The following is a 20,093-nucleotide window of genomic DNA, read 5'->3' as shown; positions in this document are numbered from 1 at the left end:
CATCCGCGAAATACGTTCAGAGGTGTTATTAGGTTCCAAAAACAGCATTTCAGTTTTAGAAGTGTTTATTTCTCACTAGCTTTAATATAATATATGAGAGACATGCATAAACACAAAGCAAAGCAGTTTTGAAGAGACCAGCCACTGACATTATGGTGCAGCTCTACTCTGATTGGCTGCACAGATTTTCAAAAAATCCTGTCAAAAAAGATGAAATTTCTTTCATATTTGACAGTGATATGTAGGATGGTATCCTTTGTTGACTGACAAAGCTTGATCTGGATCTGATCAAGATTACAGATTTTGTGGCCATTTAAATTTAACATTGAAAACCCATTTAATGTATATTTTACTACATTATATCTTCATCAAACATGCCCCAATCACTCTCATATTTGAAAGTGAGGTGGAGACTGACACTCACTATTACTATTTGATCTGGATCTGATTTGGATTGTGGATTTTGTGGACATTTAAATTTAATATTGAAAAGCTCATTTGGATTACATTTTGCATTATATTTAAATCAAAAGTGCCCCAATCACTCTCATTTGTGACAATGAGGTACAAACTGGCACTCTCAATGAATAGAATTGTGGAATTGGAAACCAGTGTTGGCAGAGGTTTGCGGTCTATGAGCGCTGATATTGGTTTTACATCGTGATGTCATATCCGTGAAGTAGTTTTGACAAAATTCTTAAAAGTCTACAAAGTGAAATCCTGATCCAGGATCCGGATCTCAATCACCTCAAAAATTTAAATGGACTCTTCCAAGGCCTAACACCATTGTGTGGTGAAAAATTGGTGAAAATCCGTTAATGATAGTTTTGACATAATCCTAAAAATCCGACAAGGTGAACAGTACAAATTGAAATCCTGATCAGAATCCAGTTTTGGATCACCTCCAAAATTCAGTGGAGTCTTGCATAGCCTAATATCTATCTGTGGTGCAAATTTGGTGAGAATCCGTGAAGTAATTTTGACGTAATCCTCAAAAGCCTATATAAAATGAAATTTTGATCCAAAATCTGGATCCGGTGTCGCGGACCGATGGTCTGCCCCTAAAAATTGGTCTGCATGCCTCCACTGTGCATGCGTCATTTCGGAGATCAGCAGCTCGTCTGAGACAGAGTCTCTTCACCCAAAGCGATCAAATGGTTTAATGGGATTATTAACCATCAGATGATAAAGGTGAAGCCTCTTAAATCATTCTAAAGTCAGTTTTAAGCAGAAACGAGGCGATACTCTGTGACGCTATGAAATGATCGACGCACAGTGAACGCATGAGCTAGCGGCTCGTGCAGCCACGGCGCTCTGATCGCTTCCTCCATCTTTTATGCTAAAATAAAGCTGAATTCATGTGGAAATGATTGTAATACAAAAGCTTCAGATATCTGTCGCTGAGATAGATGATGACTGGTGTGCAGTTTTAAACAAGGTGATAACTGGTGAACGGCGGCTAATGACGCATGCGCAATGAAGGCAGGGTGGAGCGATTTTGAGGGGAGAATGTTTGGTTGGCGACACCGGATCACCTCCAAAATTTAATGGAGCCTCCCATGCCCCAATATCTATATGTGGTGCTAATTTGGTGAGAATCCATGAAGTGGTTTTGATGTCTGTTGTGTGGGCCGCTGAAGAGGAGGTACTGCTGGCCCACCACCACTAGAGGGCGCCCTGCCTGGAGTGCGGGCTCCAGGCACCGGAGGGCGCTGCCGCCTTACAGGAGCAGCCAGGATGACAGCTGTCACCCATCACTGGAGACAGCTGATCCCAATCAACAAGGAGGTATATCAGCAGGACGGCATCTCCACCTCATTTGCCGAGATATCGCCTTACCAAAGAGGTAACAATCTCCGCCTACACATACGTGTGACTATAATTGTATTCTTGTTGATTATTTGTAGGACAGCTGACTACCGGACATCATTTGGATAAGTACTCACCTTCCTACACTTCTTGATTGTTGTTGACGAGAGGTGGAGGTGGACTCTCCACCCTCCGTGTTGCTGGGTGCAGCCGCACCCACACCTGACTGTTTCTGTTTCTTGCCAGCAGTACCGGATCTGACGAGCGGAGGCAGTGGCCACCTGGGAATTCGGGACTTGGCGGCTCCAGTATTCCCGGGGTTCGGTGGCAGAGGAAATCGGGTTGGTTCCGGTTCGACTTGGACAGACGTCTCCTATCGTCGAGCCTGCCCACACGACACCATTGTAATTGAACTGAGTCTCAATATTGTAATCGGTTGTATTTGTTGTGCCTGTTTCACAACAGTAAAAACAGTGTTATTTGACTCCTCCATTGTCCGTTCATTTGCGCCCCCTGTTGTGGGTCCGTGTTCCTACACTTTCACAACAGGATATCTCGGCCAACGTCATGGATCCCGAGGGGCGTCAACCGGCTGTTGAACGGCCAATGGAAGACCAGGACGCGCAGGCGTCCTCGGGAGGGGTGATCGGTGAGTTGCAGCGGATCCTCGCCGCTTTCACGACTCGGATGGATTTAATGACCGAGCAGAAAGTCCTCCTGAACCGCAGGGTGGAGGCTCTCGCCGCACAAGTGGAAGCGCGCCCCCGGGGCGCCGCTGCGGCTCTCCCTCCCGTCGACCCTGTGCGTAACAGCGATGTTCCACTGGTCGTCCAACGACCCCCCCCACCTTCCCCTGAAGCTTACATAAGCCCCCCAGAGCCGTACGGAGGCTGTGTGGAGACGTGCGCAGATTTTCTTATGCAGTGCTCGCTCGTCTTCGCACAGCATCCAGTCATGTACGCGACCGATGCTAGCAAGGTAGCTTATGTAATAAACCTGCTTCGCGGTGAGGCACGCGCTTGGGCTACAGCGCTCTGGGAGCAGAATTCACGGCTCCTTCTGACATATGATGGGTTTGTAAGGGAGCTCAGAACCGTGTTCGATCACCCTAATAGAGGCGAAACCGCTTCAACCGTGCTACTGTCAATGAGACAGGGGCGTCGGAGCGCAGCTGCCTATGCAGTCGACTTCCGCATCGCGGCTGCGAGGTCCAGCTGGAATAGCACTGCGCTCCGCGCCGCCTTTGTAAACGGACTGTCGTTGGTTCTTAAGGAGCACCTGGTGGCTAAGGATGAACCGCGGGATTTAGATGGGCTCATCGATCTTGCCATACGGTTAGACAACCGGTTAGAAGAACGTCGGCGGGAACGAGACGAAGGGCGTGGCCGGGCACGCGCCGTCCCTCTCCCTTCCGGTTCCGACCGCGCTCCGCCTTCCCCACGTTCCACGGCCCCTGTGCTCCGTGGGACCACAGCTCCCCCTACTGACGAAGCTATGGACACAAGTAGGGCAACATTTAGGGCACCGGATGCACAGAGGAGACGGGCCCACGGAGCTTGTTTTGTTTGTGGTGCCATAGAGCACCATATGAGAGACTGCCCCGAGCGGTTAAACTCCAACGCCCGCCCCTAGAGACTGGGCTAGGGGTGGGCCGAGACATTCACGTGGGACACACCCACATTGCCACACGACTCCCAGTCACGATCCTTTATGAGGACTCAACCCTGAAGGCCCCAGCACTGGTGGACACGGGCTCTGAGGGGAATCTGTTGGACAGCAGATGGGCCAGGGAGATAGGGCTCCCTCTGGTGGCACTTACCTCGCCTGTTCAGGTTCGGGCACTAGATGGCTCCCTACTCCCTCCGATCACGCATAAGACACCTCCTGTAACTCTGGTGGTGTCAGGAAATCACCGGGAGGTGATCGAGTTTTTTGTGACCCAGGCCACCTCCCGTGTGGTTTTAGGATTTCCCTGGATGTTGAAGCACAATCCCCGGATTGATTGGCCGTCCGGGGTAGTGGTGCAGTGGAGCGAGACCTGCCATCAGGTGTGTCTAGGTTCCTCGGTTCCTCCCGGCTCCCGAGCTAAGGAGGAGGTCAGAGTCCCGCCCAGTCTGGGGACGGTGCCGGTGGAGTACCACGACCTTGTTGACGTGTTCAGCAAGGATCTGGCTCTCTCTCTTCCCCCCCACCGTCTGTATGATTGTGCCATCGATTTGGTTCCGGGCAGTGAGTTCCCGTCCAGTAGGCTGTACAACCTCTCACGGCCTGAACGCGAATCAATGGAGACCTACATCCGGGACTCGTTAGCTGCCGGGTTGATCCGGAATTCCACCTCCCCGATGGGCGCAGGTTTCTTTTTTGTGGGCAAGAAAGACGACGGACTTCGTCCATGCATTGATTATAGGGGGCTGAACGAGATCACGGTTCGCAACCGATACCCGTTACCCCTGTTGGATTCAGTGTTCACACCCCTGCATGGAGCCCAAATTTTCACCAAGCTTGATCTTAGAAATGCGTATCACCTGGTTCGGATCCGGAAGGGAGAGGAGTGGAAGACGGCATTTAACACCCCCTTAGGTCACTTTGAGTACCTGGTCATGCCGTTCGGTCTCACAAACGCTCCCGCAACATTCCAAGCGTTGGTTAATGATGTCTTGCGGGATTTCCTGCACCGGTTCCTCTTCGTATATCTAGACGATATACTCATCTTTTCTCCGGACCCTGAGACCCATGTCCAGCATGTACGTCAGGTCCTGCAGCGGTTGTTGGAGAACCGGCTGTTTGTGAAGGGCGAGAAGTGTGAGTTCCACCGCACGTCTTTGTCCTTCTTGGGGTTCATTATCTCCTCCAACTCCGTCGCTCCTGATCCAGCCAAGGTTACGGCGGTGAGAGACTGGCCCCAACCCACAAGCCGTAGGAAGTTGCAACAGTTCCTAGGCTTTGCTAATTTCTACAGGAGGTTCATTAAGGGCTATAGTCAAGTAGTTAGCCCCCTGACAGCCCTGACCTCACCAAAAGTCCCCTTAACATGGTCGGGTCGTTGCGAAGCCGCGTTCAAGGAGTTGAAACGGCGCTTCTCGTCTGCACCTGTTTTGGTGCAGCCCGATCCTAGTCGCCAGTTAGTGGTTGAAGTGGACGCCTCGGACTCAGGGATAGGAGCCGTGCTGTCCCAGAGCGGGAAGACCGATAAGGTCCTTCACCCGTGTGCCTATTTTTCCCGCAGGTTGACCCCAGCCGAACGGAACTATGACGTCGGCAATCGAGAGCTCCTTGCGGTGAAAGAGGCTCTTGAGGAGTGGAGACATCTGTTGGAGGGAACGTCCGTGCCATTCATGGTTTTCACTGACCACCGGAACCTGGAGTATATCAGGACCGCCAAGCGGCTGAATCCCAGGCAAGCCCGCTGGTCACTGTTCTTCTGCCGTTTTGACTTCCGGATCACCTACCGTCCCGGGACCAAAAATCAGAGATCGGATGCTTTGTCCCGGGTACACGAAGATGAGGTCAAAACGGAGTCGTCGGATCCCCCGGATCCCATCATCCCGGAGTCTGCTATCGTGGCCGCCCTCACCTGGGACGTGGAGAAGACCGTCCGGCCGACTTCTACCGTCGCCACCCTGACAAACCCGGTCGTGCGCCAGGAGGCGCCCGTTGAGGGGGGGGGTCCTGTTGTGTGGGCCGCTGAAGAGGAGGTACTGCTGGCCCACCACCACTAGAGGGCGCCCTGCCTGGAGTGCGGGCTCCAGGCACCGGAGGGCGCTGCCGCCTTACAGGAGCAGCCAGGATGACAGCTGTCACCCATCACTGGAAACAGCTGATCCCAATCAACAAGGAGGTATATCAGCAGGACGGCATCTCCACCTCATTTGCCGAGATATCGCCTTACCAAAGAGGTAACAATCTCCGCCTACACATACGTGTGACTATAATTGTATTCTTGTTGATTATTTGTAGGACAGCTGACTACCGGACATCATTTGGATAAGTACTCACCTTCCTACACTTCTTGATTGTTGTTGACGAGAGGTGGAGGTGGACTCTCCACCCTCCGTGTTGCTGGGTGCAGCCGCACCCACACCTGACTGTTTCTGTTTCTTGCCAGCAGTACCGGATCCGACGAGCGGAGGCAGTGGCCACCTGGGAATTCAGGACTTGGCGGCTCCAGTATTCCCGGGGTTCGGTGGCAGAGGAAATCGGGTTGGTTCCGGTTCGACTTGGACAGACGTCTCCTATCGTCGAGCCTGCCCACACGACACCGTTGTAATTGAACTCAGTCTCAATATTGTAATCGGTTGTATTTGTTGTGCCTGTTTCACAACAGTAAAAACAGTGTTATTTGACTCCTCCATTGTCCGTTCATTTGCGCCCCCTGTTGTGGGTCTGTGTTCCTACACTTTCACAACAGATGTCATCCTTAAAAGCCTATATAAAATCAAATCTTGTTCCAGCATCTGGATCAAAATTTAATCGAGTTTCCCATGGCCTAATATCTATCTGTGGTGCAAATACCACCAGACAAATAAATAAATAAACACAGATGATTTTATTACATCCTTGGCGGATGTAATTAAATGCATTTGTGGAGAAAAATGCAAATTTTCCAAATTTGTGACATAAAACAATTATTATTGTGTTATTTTTTCAATAAAATATTCTGTTTTTTGTGCTGAGCAAAACCTTCAACTTGGCTCTTAACCATTACGTGATTAGCATGAAAGATTCCATCAGAGCGCCACTAACGCACATTCTTGGTGATGCAGGGTTGGAAAATCCTTATATCACTGATACGGGTCAAAAATGTAAGATTCCCCAACAGCAGCTTGAACATTTGACACACTGACATATGTCAGTTTAAATAAAGTATGTAATTCCAGCTTCTTTGATCCACTGATTTTCCTTCAATCCCGTCTGGCCAAATGCGTCACTAGTACTACACTTATCATCTCCTTCGCTTACTCACTCTTCTTTCACACGTTGGCTGTACCTTTTTCCCTGCAGGTATTACGTTATTGCTTTCTTTCTACTCTATGCTTTTGCCTGCAGTCTCCCCGGACTGTTTCTTTAAAAGGAAAAGTATGTTCCTGGCCACGCTGCTGGAATAACACACACAGGAAGGCGAGAGCATGAGGAATGAAGGGAGTTTCACAGATGTGTCTTGGCTATAATCAAAATAGATCAATTTTGGCCATTGTATCCCATAAGGAGTTTTTTTTTTGGAACTCCTAAATGCAGCACAGCTGATGGATAGCGTAGATGTTGGCATATAGTCTTTTTTTGTTCATTGCTCTTTAGTTCCATAAACAAACAGTGCTCACTGAGCATAACTTTGCTGAATTTTTCTGGTCATAGCCACTAATTTGCAGATTTGCCCATTGGGACAAGAGTCTGATTATGTTGAGCCTTTTAAGTTCAGATTAAAGTCACATATCTGTTCTCTTTGTTTTATTTAATTGAATTTGATTTCCTCCAAGCAAAGAAATAAATAAGATCACATAAAATGCAGCAAAATATACACAAAGATCAAAAAGGCATTAACATCATATTCAGCACCGATCAGTTGTAAAGATTGTTACTCAGCAGAAGCTGACGAGCAGTCTCAAAAACAATCAAACAGAAACATCTTGATTTTTCTTTGACTACACTATGCATAATCCATAATATGTCATATAAAATCTCTATAAATCACAGAAATAACTTGCTCTCACAACAAGGTTAATTACTCTGGAAATTTTCACAGAAGTGCAAATTAATGATATGGACTTAAAATACTCTCGTTTGTGAATTTGTTTTCAATATACTGCATGTAAGATTTAAACAGTTAACATCAAGAACAGTTTTCACTTTGTGGATTGTCACTGCATTGAAGATAGGAGTCTTTTTCTAGAATGCCTAGTAATACCTTCAATAATTTAGCTTTCAAACGTTCCATTACTGCTGTGTCATACTGCAAAATCTGGTGCTGAACAAGAAAATACAGGGCCAGTATCACCAATACTGATACCAATACAATACTTTTTACTTATAAAAGCTCATGCACTTTGAAAGGGAAGGCCGATGTGGCACGATTTATGAAGTCAGTGCATCATCAATATGCCAAATCTGAATACATTTTCATGAACACTAAATGATTTTGTGATTATTGTTTTCCACTGTTTTGTATGTAACTTTTAATCATGTTAAAACTCACATTCAAAACCAGAGACAAAGTTGCACTTTCAGCAAGTAAAAATACATCCGCAAACTGCTCATAACTGACTTACTCTTGCATGGATGTGCTTTATTTGATTTGGGGCTACATATATTTATTAGATGGAAATCCTGCTCATAATTGAATTGAGTTCATTCAGTGAGTCATTTTTTTGAGTGTGAACTGGCTGTGTTGTCTTTTGATTAGTGGGGATGGAGCCCAGCTGCCTTTCATTCATTAATAACATCTGTTTCAGTTAAGGCAGCATTATTCAAAAACAAGGTCTCCGAGTAAAGAATGACTTTCAAAAATGGCCAAATTGTTGTTGGATTAAAACATAGACCATGACATACAATGTGTCATTCTCCAGGGTATAGATCACATTTTTTAGTAATTTGGGAGGTGCTGTGACCTATACTCCAATATGACTTATCCACCGAAAAATGTATTAAAAATAAAAAATAATTAGAATGACTACTTACATAGGACTTTAACAGGAATCAGCACTAAACAAAATAACCTAATCATAAAATAATGGCAATAATAAAAAGTACACTTCAGCAATGCATAAAAATCCCAAGTTAAAGAGCTGATAGAGAAGAAGTTATGATTTATACTCTAATGTGACATGGATATAAGTTTTTCCTCTTCAAAAAGCATTTTTAACAGGTGCGACTTATACTCTGGAAAATATGGTAATCATTTGCAAGATTAATCATGTTCTGCAAACCCGACACAGTTAAACTATATGCAGAACAGAACACACTGAATGATTTGCCACGAATAGATATCCCCTGATGCATTTAAAACATGATAAAACATGTTAAAAAGGAAGGGTGAAGCAACCCCTCCTTGTCTAGTACCCTTAGATTTATAATTTGTGAGTTGGATATTGCTGTCTTCTATTGTCATTAACTCTCTGGGGTCCGAGGGCATTTTTTGGACAGTTCACTCGCCTGGCATAAATGTTTTATTATTGCTGTTAACAGCTCTCCCTGCATCCCACAATCAAGTTTTATGTCTCTTTTTTTCAGGACAACCTGTACTTTCAAAATATATATTTGCTATAGTTGTGTTTTATAAGTGTAATAAAGGTTTACAATCAGAAATAAGAAAGTAAAAAGTAAAGCGGCAAATAATTTTCCACACACATTTATTCAAAACACACAGCAAACTATAATAAACACTTTATAATTTTGACACTTTATAAAAGTAATTTGGGCTCTTGTGTGAAAGACTGTACAACAAAAAGGTTCAAACAATAAACACAATGCACATTTTGAACAATATATACAAAATGGTCTTTGCATTTTGCTTGTCTTCATCTCAAAGCAATTTCTGTCTGCTTTACAAAAACGTCACATCACAAACTTTTACTATGAAGTTGACTGTGTTTGTTCTCTCCTACTCTGAAAGCAACATTCACACTTCGAGGCTCATTCAATCTGAGGAGCGGCCCCTCCCCCTCGCTCCATTGATATGGTAAACAGTGCTTTACGCTGGAGCAAGAGAGCTTGCCACAGGCTTATCCAGTAACATTCATAGGAAAACTACTCGAGCAATCCTGATACTCACACACTGTTTGAGCATGTGAGATTGTATGAGAGGCTCTCCGTCTGCTCACTTTTGCTGTGCGTAATGGTGCAGGGCACATTGGAGCAGCCAGGGGGCTATTCAAATGGGCCAACTACAAACACATCACTCCTAAAAATAATCGTTGGTGTGTCACGTGAGGTGAATCTGCCCTACGATTAGATTTTGGAAAACCATGTGACGGTGAGCCAATTCTGATTGGACACTCACATTGCGCACGTCATCACACAGCTTCTATGAGGAGTACAAAGATGGTGGACGGTGGCTCGAACATCCGCAGAGTTAACTTTTCAGCAAAAAAAAAAAAAAAAAATAGCACGTTTCTATCTCATATCATGAAAAAGTTATTTATAATTTAGTAAAGCTTGATTTCAGCTGTCGCATATGATGGTGTAGGCCCCAGAGGTTTTAGTACAAACAGCAAAAAGTCCGACATCCAAATGCACACAGGCCACAGTGTTAGTACCACAGCAGTAAAATATTAGACTGTAAACTCATCAAACCTTCATACGCTCTTATTCAGATGTTGATTAAAAAGACTAATAGTAGTTGAAGATGATCATCAATCAGACAAAATGTCTGGATTCAAAAAGAGTTTTTTTTTCTTATTTCTCCATTTGATTCTGTACCAACTATCATCTGTATTTGCTTTAAACTGTCCATACTTTGTTAAAGCTTAACTTTTACTTAATTAAAAGTTAACTCATTTTGAGTGTGATGTTAATCTGGATCCAGGAATACAGGGGGTTCTTCAGTCTGTAGAAAACAGCTGGGGGCTGGAGGAGGGTGTATTAGTCCAGCCCCTGCAAAACAACCTTTTCATGGGTGAAAAGTGAAAGAGAAACCTTGCTTTTACTGTCCCTGTTGAGTAACTTTGTTCAGTGTGTGGGTGCAGGGGCACCTCAGTGAGACTAAGAGTGAGACTTTCTGTTCCCAGTTTCACCTGGCAGATGCCCTGTGGGACACCGGCCAGGTGACCGACACGTCAGTGTGGCCACTGGTACTGGAAACTGTCACATGAATACTTTATCAAGATTACAATCATCAGCCTGATTATTTGTTTTGGTGCTGCTGAGAGGACTGATGAAACTAAAATACTTATATTTGTCATTGTTTTTATCCTCCCCGCAGTATGAAGGAGTGGAGCAGGCGGTGCCGAGGTATGGCCAGTGGATTGTAGTCCACAAAGGAAAGGTCTGTAGGTCCCCAGAGACCACAATTTGTCCAACATCTTTGAAGCATTACAAAAAGAAAAGTCCCCAGCTGCTGCTATTCCACGTTCGTCATGCAAGGAGGCCGTCATGTCAAGGACAGAGTCACAACAGCATGACTAGAGTGCACTGAGTCAGCACGCCGACGCAGACTGGTGCTTCATTCCACCAGGTTCTCTGCAGGTTTAACCTGGTGGTGGTACAATTACATTATGGGGCAAAAAACAAAGATACTCGAAGATACTCCGCTCCATCAGACTGGACACGGTGAGTCAGATTATTCATGTCAGAGCCAATGACAATGCACGATGGGAATCTGAAATTCTTAAACAGAATTTTATCATATTTTTTTTAAACAGAATGGCAGACAGTGGGAGGTGGGTTTTTATTTCAGGACCTCTTCCCTCATTAATAATAATAAGATTATTAATAATAGAGCCTTTATTGTCATTGTACATACATACAACAAAATTTGTCCTCTGCATTTAACCCATCCCAATTACAGTTAGACACAATTCAACCACTAGGGGCAGTGAGCAGCCACAGTCATCGACCAACTCCAGATGTAGAGACTGCAATGCTCCAGATGCAGAGAAAGGAGCAGACCCTAAATAAGCATGTTTTTGATTGTGGGAAGAAACCCACGCAGACACAGTGAGAACATGCAAACTCCACACAGAAAGGGCGGGAAGCGATCTCACAACCTTCTTGCTGTGAGACATCAGTGCTAACCACTAAGCCACCCTTATAATTTAAAAGGCAGCATGGGCAGACTTTAAATTACAGTAAATTATAGAACCGACCATTCTCATCACCTCCTCAGTTTGCACACCTGTTAAAGGACGTGCACACATCAAAGAGTTATTTTCACTGGCAATTTTAATCTTTCCAGGGAGTGTGGAGAGTTTTTTCCAAAAATTTGAAAATTTGAAATTTGAATGCCAGAAACTCAAATATTTCTGGCTGACAAACCTTCATTGGCTATGTTTGGATATTCCCATGAAGTATGAACTAGTATTAACTAAACTGGCTCAAAACTGGCACTGTCTGATTTTGAAATTTTGATTAGATTCGATAAATGATTAATCATGAATCAATGATTAGATTTGCTAAACGTATCACTTGTTTGGTGAATCCACTGCTCACTTGGCTTGGTGAAGTTCTCTGTGCTTTACTGGAACCTTCACTCTTGAGTATTGTTAACTTATCATTTGCCGCTGGTGTTGTTCCTGTTTGCTTTAAAATGGGCATGGTCGCACCTCTGCTTATGACCCCATCACACTTATGCTTGATGGGCATGAGTCAAGCCGAATCAGGCAGAATGTTCAAAAAAAATGAATTCGTGCCACATCTGGGAGGGAATAAGAACGGCAGAGACAGCTGTCTGGACACCCAGACTGCACTCCAACCAGCTCCGACTGATTTGTGCATGTGCTGTGTGCATGAGCCTCCGAACGCAGTACAAATGTATGTGTAACACAATAAGAGTACATGGACAGCGGCCAGATTGCAGTAAGAACAGAATGCACTTACAATGCTGTGCGATTGAGGTCCGATTGCAGTTCGACAGAATATACTCCAGCAGCACTCGAGGCGCACTCGTGGTGTGTTCAGGCACATTCAGGACATTTAGCCACTGTTCGACATGGTGGAAAAATGCTGAACATACCCCGAACATGATCGGAATGTCACAAATGCCATTTTCCGGCCGTCTAATTGTTTAAAGTGCAGTCAGACTGGGGGCAGACAGCACTTCAATTTCAATTCATTTCATTTATAGAACACCAAATCACAACAAAGTTGTGTCAAGGTGCTTCACACGAATAAGGTGTAACCTTACCAAACCCTCTGCTTGGGCCATGCTACCAACACAATAGACAAAACAGTTTGATAGTGGTTCCACCTCGACTGCATCACGACTGTTTTGAACATGTGCAAAACATTTGAAGCAGCCGCATGACTGTTCCCAACTGTTTAGATCGCCCTGAGAATACTGTCTGACATTTTCAAATGCATCTCAACACTCCCTGAAGGTGGGCTGAATTTTCATTTGGACACGATTTGGGCTCATTCAGCCTCTACTGTGATGGGGGTATTAGATATCAAATTTGTATTCATCAATACTAACTAATTATAGACCTTCTTACATATGACATATTCTTACATATTTGCTTGAGAATGATATTTTGAGCAAATTATTTTGACAGAAAATAGATTTTAAAGCAGTGAACGATCTGCTGTTGGCGTCAGTGTTGCTGATACACACAATCATGGAATGCAGCCAACCTGATGATGTCACAGATCATGGAGTCATTACTACGTGAAACATCAGAACCCAACTTCTTCTGGTTACAGGCCATTTCAGCTTGACTGGTTGCACTACAATCTAAATGTGACATTCATATTTTAAACAAGATTGTAAACAGATCAACCTGATTATTAGTTTTTGTTTCCGTGCTGTTGACAGATCAGAAAATAAAAGACTTCATGTTAATGTTTTTTTCTTTTATAAGGCATCATGAAGTGAAGGAAGAGAAGACGATGAAAGGAACACAACCAAACATGGATAAGGAGAAACCTTAAAGTCAACCTGAAGACCTGTTGATACCTGATAAGACCAAGGTACAAGAAGACAAAGAGACATGAACAGAAGGTCTCAAACACTCCTCTGGATGAGTTGCTCAAAATGAAGCAAGAATGAGCACATCTGAAAGAGAAGTTTGAAAATATGACAGATAATCTGAAGAAACAGTGAGCAGCTATGAAGAAAGACTTTGAAAGACCTGCAACTCAAGGAGATAATCTATTGCATGGAACTAGAAGCCCAGAAGTCCACAAAGGATAAAGAAAAAACAAGCCACAATCAAACAAAAGCTGGAAGCCCAGGAAGTCGGCTTTAAGGAAGAGACAAAATCTCCCAATTCCTGGTTTTAAGTTGTCAGTACAGTTTGTTTTACATATCACTTGTTTCTTGTCACTAAAGTTTCTGACATAATAACACATTTAAATGATAAATGCTGGGATAAAAACAGGACTGCTAGCTATAATATTTACAAGCTTATTTATAAAAAACACTTTTCATTTCTACAAATGTTTTGACATCCTATAATTTCAATCTCCTGCCATATACATAGAACATTGTTAGTAAACCTTTAGGCTATTGTTGGTTTTAATTCAATTCAGTTTATTTATAGAGGACCAAATCACAACACAAGTCTCTCTGAGGCATTTCACAAGAGTACGGTCTAACCATATCCACCGCCTGAGCAAGCACACAGGCAACAGTGGTAAAGACAAATTCCCTGAAGTGTTTTTGAATACAGGAAGAAACCTCAAGCAGACCAGACTCAGTAGGGTGGCGTCTGATTTTGTCACATTACCAATACCAAAATGAGGTAAACCCAGTAATTGTCAAACATGCAAACACAGAAATGTTGGATATTTGAAGACCCGCATTTCTGTGAATGTGTAGAAGTCTTCTGGCTGCTGCATTCTAAATAAACAGGACATCCATCTATCTATTTTCTAAACCTTCTTATTCTAATTAACCCATAATGTCCTCACATTTTTCAACAGAATATAGCACATATTAATATGCTCTACCAATAGGTTGAACTAAACATTAAAGGGTTAAGGGTCATGGAGGAGGGGAGCTGGAACCTATCCCATTGGTCACCGGGTGAGAGGTGGGGTACATCCTGGCCAGGCCAGACAAAGTCAATCACACTTACACCTATGGTCAATTTAAAGTTACCAATTCACCTAACCTGTTTGTCTTTAGAAGTGGAAGCCAGAGCACCTGAAGAGAACTCATGCAAACATGAGGATAACATGCAAAATCGACACGGGAAGGGCTATGAATCTTCTCACTGTGAAGCAACACTGCTAACCACTAAACCACTAAACCACTGTGCTGCCTGTCAACAACAGGATGTTAAAGTAAAAAAAACAAACAAAAAAAACTGACAATTGCACCCAAACAAGTTAAAATTACAAGGTAAATACAATCAAAATTGTAAGTTTTCAAGTCAGTTATGCTAAGCCATAATTATACAATTTGGTGATTTGTCTTGGCCTACAGTGCAATATGATGTGACACTGCAAAGTACAGTATGCACACAAAGTTGCTGGAAGAGTTTTGTGTTTCTCTATTCATATGGCTGGATGCACATTTTAAATGGTAACATTGTGAGATCTTTCAGGAATATGGTTACCCTAAGATTGCCTGAGCTGAGGAGACTGTCAGTAAGGCAAACTGGAACTGTCAATAATTTGTTTCATTGTGTTTTTTGGTCAAATATTCAAGGAAAAAAAAAAAACAAAAGAGTAAAGGGAGTGACACCAAATCGGAGCTCTTCCACTGATTTTGTGTGCATGTGTTGTTGTTGTGTAGTGATCTATTATGGATAGTGATAAGACACTAAGATTTTGACTTGCAAAATCATAATGTAACACTTATTTCAAACCATGTGATATAGATAATGACGGAACTGAAATGCATATTCAAAAACAGCATGAAAACTCCAATAAGTATAAAACAAAGCGTGAGCCAAAATGTCTAAAATGCAACATTTCAGGTTATATATTTATGAGCGTCTGAGTTAGCATTTTCACTTTCTAGGCCACAGTTATAAGCAAAGACCTGTCATTTTAAATTGTTTTAAATAATATATATATATATATATATACAAGTATATTATACCAAGTCAAACCTGTGAATTTAGAAATCATACTTATGCACTATCCAGTCAAATTATATAGGTGATATTAAGTAACAATTCAGAATTTGTAATTATGAGATGAAATATCAATAATCTAACCTTTAAAGGTAATGTATGAGATAGTATATCAACATTTTTACATTCCAAGTCTTAATTAAGAGCTATAAAGGTCAAACCTTTAACATTTTACATTATAAATGCCATGTTAAATCGAAACCATAATGTTGTAAGTAAAATTATTGGATAAAATGTCAAAATCTTAAATTTGAAAGCTATTTATGAGATAGTAAGTCAACATTTTTACACTCTAAGGCTAATTATGAACATCAACATCAATATTTTAAATATATATGACATATTAAGTTAAAACCTAAACTTTGTAATTCATAATTAGGTAAAAAGCCAAAACCCAAACTTTCAAAGGTTTTTTTTTTTATGAGATAATAAGTTCACATTTCTACTTTCCAAGTCTTAATTATGAGCTAAAATGTAAAAATATTAATTATGAGTCAAAACATCACATTTGTTTTTATTCTAAATCCTTTGCCTATAGAATTTAATCTTTCTCTTTTTTTCCCTTTCATTTTCTTCTTCTTCTTCTTTTTTTTTTTACGTACAGCAGAACCACAACCACTGAGTCAAGGAAAACCTGCTTCTGTGGAGCAAAAAACAAATGCTTCTGACAGTATAATTGTCCCGTGGGTGCTCGGGCCGGGCTGCACTGTTCTCCACTGATTGATTTTCAGCAGTTACATTTCTGTAGTCCAGTGGTTGTTAGAAAATCAAATTCTGAGCCACTATGAAATGCAGGTGCTGCAGAGCTTCGTCCCTGTTTGTGTGCAGTTGACTCCACACAGAATGTGACATTTATTCAAGGGCAAACATTCAATACAAACTACATTCAGGCTTTTCAGCAGACATTAAGCTGCACAGGCACTACAATTCTATTTAATTAACTCTGAGGAGGTTTATCAGCATTTTAAAAAGGTGCTGTAACAACATGTTGAGTGATCACAGCAAAAGGCTTTGGATGGTCAAGTGGAGGTGGAGGCTCTGCTGAGACTGTCAACTATAAGTGAGTGCTTCAAGTTATATATACTTTGAAATTTTTTGTTAAAACAGAATCACATCCACACACCTGTTGATCTGATCTCCCTTTTCATTTCCACCTGATCTAGAAGAATCATTCAATCTGGATCATTTTATGGCGTGCAATAAGTTGTCAGACAAGGAGCGGTGGCCTTGGTGGCCACCAGACCTGGATTTTCAAAATGAACAAAACTGATAGTCAACCTCATTTCAAGCAACATGTAACTTTAAAACTACTGAAGAAGTGTCACTTCTCTCGTGCCTTCGGAATTTTGACAAAATCCTATGATGTTGCAGAGCGTCACGCTCTTTAACGAATTGGTTTTTAAATTTGCTATGCTGGGCGTGTTCTTTGACACTGTGTGGTTGGTAGCCACTTCTAGCTCGCTTGCAGCTACGTCAGCAGTGTGGGCTGACTGAAAGAGCCAGTTAGCTATCTGAAACAAGGCTAACACACAATGTAGCCTTTCAGTTGACTTTTAATTCATTTAAACTCTTTCTTGACATTTAGGTGTGTGTGTGTGTGTGTGTGTGGGGGGGGGGGGGGGGTGCTAAATTTTTACTGAGTAGTTTTTTTCATGCACAATGGCTGAACGAGGAGAACAATCTGGGAGATAACACACACCCAGGGCACGGAATCTTTCAGCTGCTGCCCTCAGGCAGATGGTTCGGGATGCTGAGGGCAAGGACAAACAGACTGAGGGACAGTTTCTATAACAGGGCCATCGCAGTGCATTATTATAATTTTATATAGTATTAATATACAGTTGTTTTTTTAAATGTATGTTGTGTGTTATATGTATGTATGTTGCACTGAGGAGAGGGCCGTGCCCCAATTTCGTTGTGCTGGTGTACACTGTATAACTGTGCAATGACAATAAAGACTTTGAACTTGTACTGAACTGAAAGGTGCATATCTGTGGAACATCTTGGCTGGAATCTTTTGAGTTCTGATAGTGTTGGTTCTGTTTATGGCATTTTTGTTTGGTTGGTGGTTGTATGAGCGAAATTCGGCTGTAGTCAGTTTTGTTTGATGATAGCAGTGATTTGGCATATATGTAATATCTATTTGTGATGCTGCATTAAACTGTGGCAGGATAGCTGTGAAGACATAGGTGTAAATACCATAACACACTGCTATTTGGGTCTCTAACTGCTGGGCCACTGCTACCTATTACCCATGTTGCCAAATTCTAACAGAAATGCCATATAGCAAAAGGAATTCAGCTGCTGTTAGCTACAGTGGCAAACAGCAGAACTTTTTTCATGGCCATGGTTCATACTGAATCACAGCCCAGGTGAAATTACTGAGGTAACTATCTGGTCAGATATCATTGAGGAAACCTTTGGTATGTGAATTTGACTGGTAATTGAATTTGAAGTAAATACACACACAGACTACTGAACCTTCGGACTGGTGAACCCTTCCCCTCAAGGACACCAACACTGGCTAAAGACAAACTATATAACTTACTCGCAATGGTTTGCCAGCTGCACCAAGAGGGACTAGACAACTACACAAAGACTCATTAAGATGACACTGCATACCATTGCGACCCAGCTTCCTGCAGTTGTGGACATCTAGCAGACCTGCTGTCAGTGCAGGGCTGTAAACATCATCCATGATTAAACACAACCTGGTTACCAACACTTCCAAAGAATCTGTTCTGGCAGTGTTTGTGGTGCATGTCTGAGTTGTCCTCAAGAGATTTTGTTCACCCCTTCAGTATAATCTATCTGTCATAGTGTTAGTCCAGATTAAACTTCTTTACTGAGTGAGCTGAGCCGAGCCTCTGCTAACGCTACAAGAGAGAATACTTCAAAGCCAGTTTTCACATACTGTCCTTATGCATATATGATATGTATAAATGTAATCTATTATATGAAAGTCACATACAGAATATGAACATGCCTGTTGTGGAATTCTGACCCCAACAAAGCCAAGAAAGTTACTGCGTGTCTCTGCATGTGTTTGTCTCTGCATGCCTCTGTGTCTACGTCAGGGAAATGTGGTCGGCTTTGCTGTTATATTCTTTTTCTACAGGTGCTGTGGATCGTTAGCTATTTTATACGTCATCTGATGACACACATTTTTCCCCACTGAACTGTTTTATTTACAGACTGATAAAGGTGTGTAGTAACTACCAGAGAATGAATATATACTGGACAAAGCCTGTGTGACGTCACCAAGCGGCAACACTCGAGCTCGAATTTTGACCCCAACCAGGAAGTGCAGTTCCTTGACTGACCACTTGAGGCTGACTCCAAAATGGAGCACATTTCCATAGAAACCCATTTTTAAACATCAAATTTTAGAGCAGAAATAAACATGTTTAAAGCCTGGTACATAAAGCAGTTTGGGTCTGTGTAGATAGTTTCCTCCTCCTTGACAACTGTACAGGGGTTGAATGTTTTTTCTAACTTCTTAATTTAAAACATTTTAATTAATAAAATTCTGTATAATTGTGGGCGTGCTTGCTTAGCGTGACAGCGGCGGTGCCCATCGACTCTTCCTCATAGTCTCCGACCAAAATGGAGCCACTTGATTTTGTGTCTGTTTGGAGTATTTTATTCCAAACTCCTGGAATAATGTGTGGTCAAACAGCCTAACAGATTATTTAAGACGTCTCTGTTGAAATATTCACGCTGAGTGAAACTCTCGTCTTATTTAATGTTGGAATTATTATATATTATGCAGAACTCTATACAATTATAGACTTTTGATTTCGGTGTACCCGTGATTATGTGGACCTGGTCAAGATAATCACGGGTACACTGAAATCAAAAGTCTATAACTGCTTTATTATATGGTAAACAAGAAAACTGGGAGTTTGTCAAACATACTAAAACTGAAAAATCAATCTCAAGTTTCAACTCTTTATTATTACTATCATACTGAACCAACTGACATCCCATCGATCGACTGGAGATGCCTGTTAAGTCCGTGATGAAGAGTCATCAGGCTTGTTTTCTTATAAAGTTCGCCATTCACCTGTCTAGCTTCTGCATAAAATCGACCGAGTACTCCATCAAACATCCGTCTGTCATAAGTTTCAAATTTGGGCGCATGTCCCTTTTCAGTGACGTACTTGCGAAACAGGTTGGTTGCCGACTGTGTATTTCTGTGGGTGTTCTTCGCATCTTTTTCGTGTAAAATTCATTTTAAGTCAGCGTCGCTAACAGACGCAAACCTGTCTTCTCACCGGTCAACTCGGCTCCACCAGTGGTCAACTCGGCATGTGGTACAGCTCAGAAAGTGGCGAATGGGCCAATCAGAAGTTGGCAAAATCCCATACCATATAATAAATATGGCTTAAAACATCTTAAACTAAGATGTTGTTTAATGCTGGCAAATTATACTGTATTTCTTGTCTTTCTGATGCCTGATTCTGTTTTTTTCTCTCTGTTTAAGGTGCAGATCCATCCAGAGATGGGTGTGGTATTTGTGCTGGAGACCCTCCTGTCCTGTGCGCCAGCAGC

Source organism: Thalassophryne amazonica, chromosome 4, assembly GCF_902500255.1.
Source record: "Thalassophryne amazonica chromosome 4, fThaAma1.1, whole genome shotgun sequence".
In the NCBI taxonomy this organism is placed as follows: domain Eukaryota; kingdom Metazoa; phylum Chordata; class Actinopteri; order Batrachoidiformes; family Batrachoididae; genus Thalassophryne; species Thalassophryne amazonica.
The sequence above is the reverse complement of the archived record's forward strand: the minus strand, read 5'-3'. Positions refer to the sequence as shown.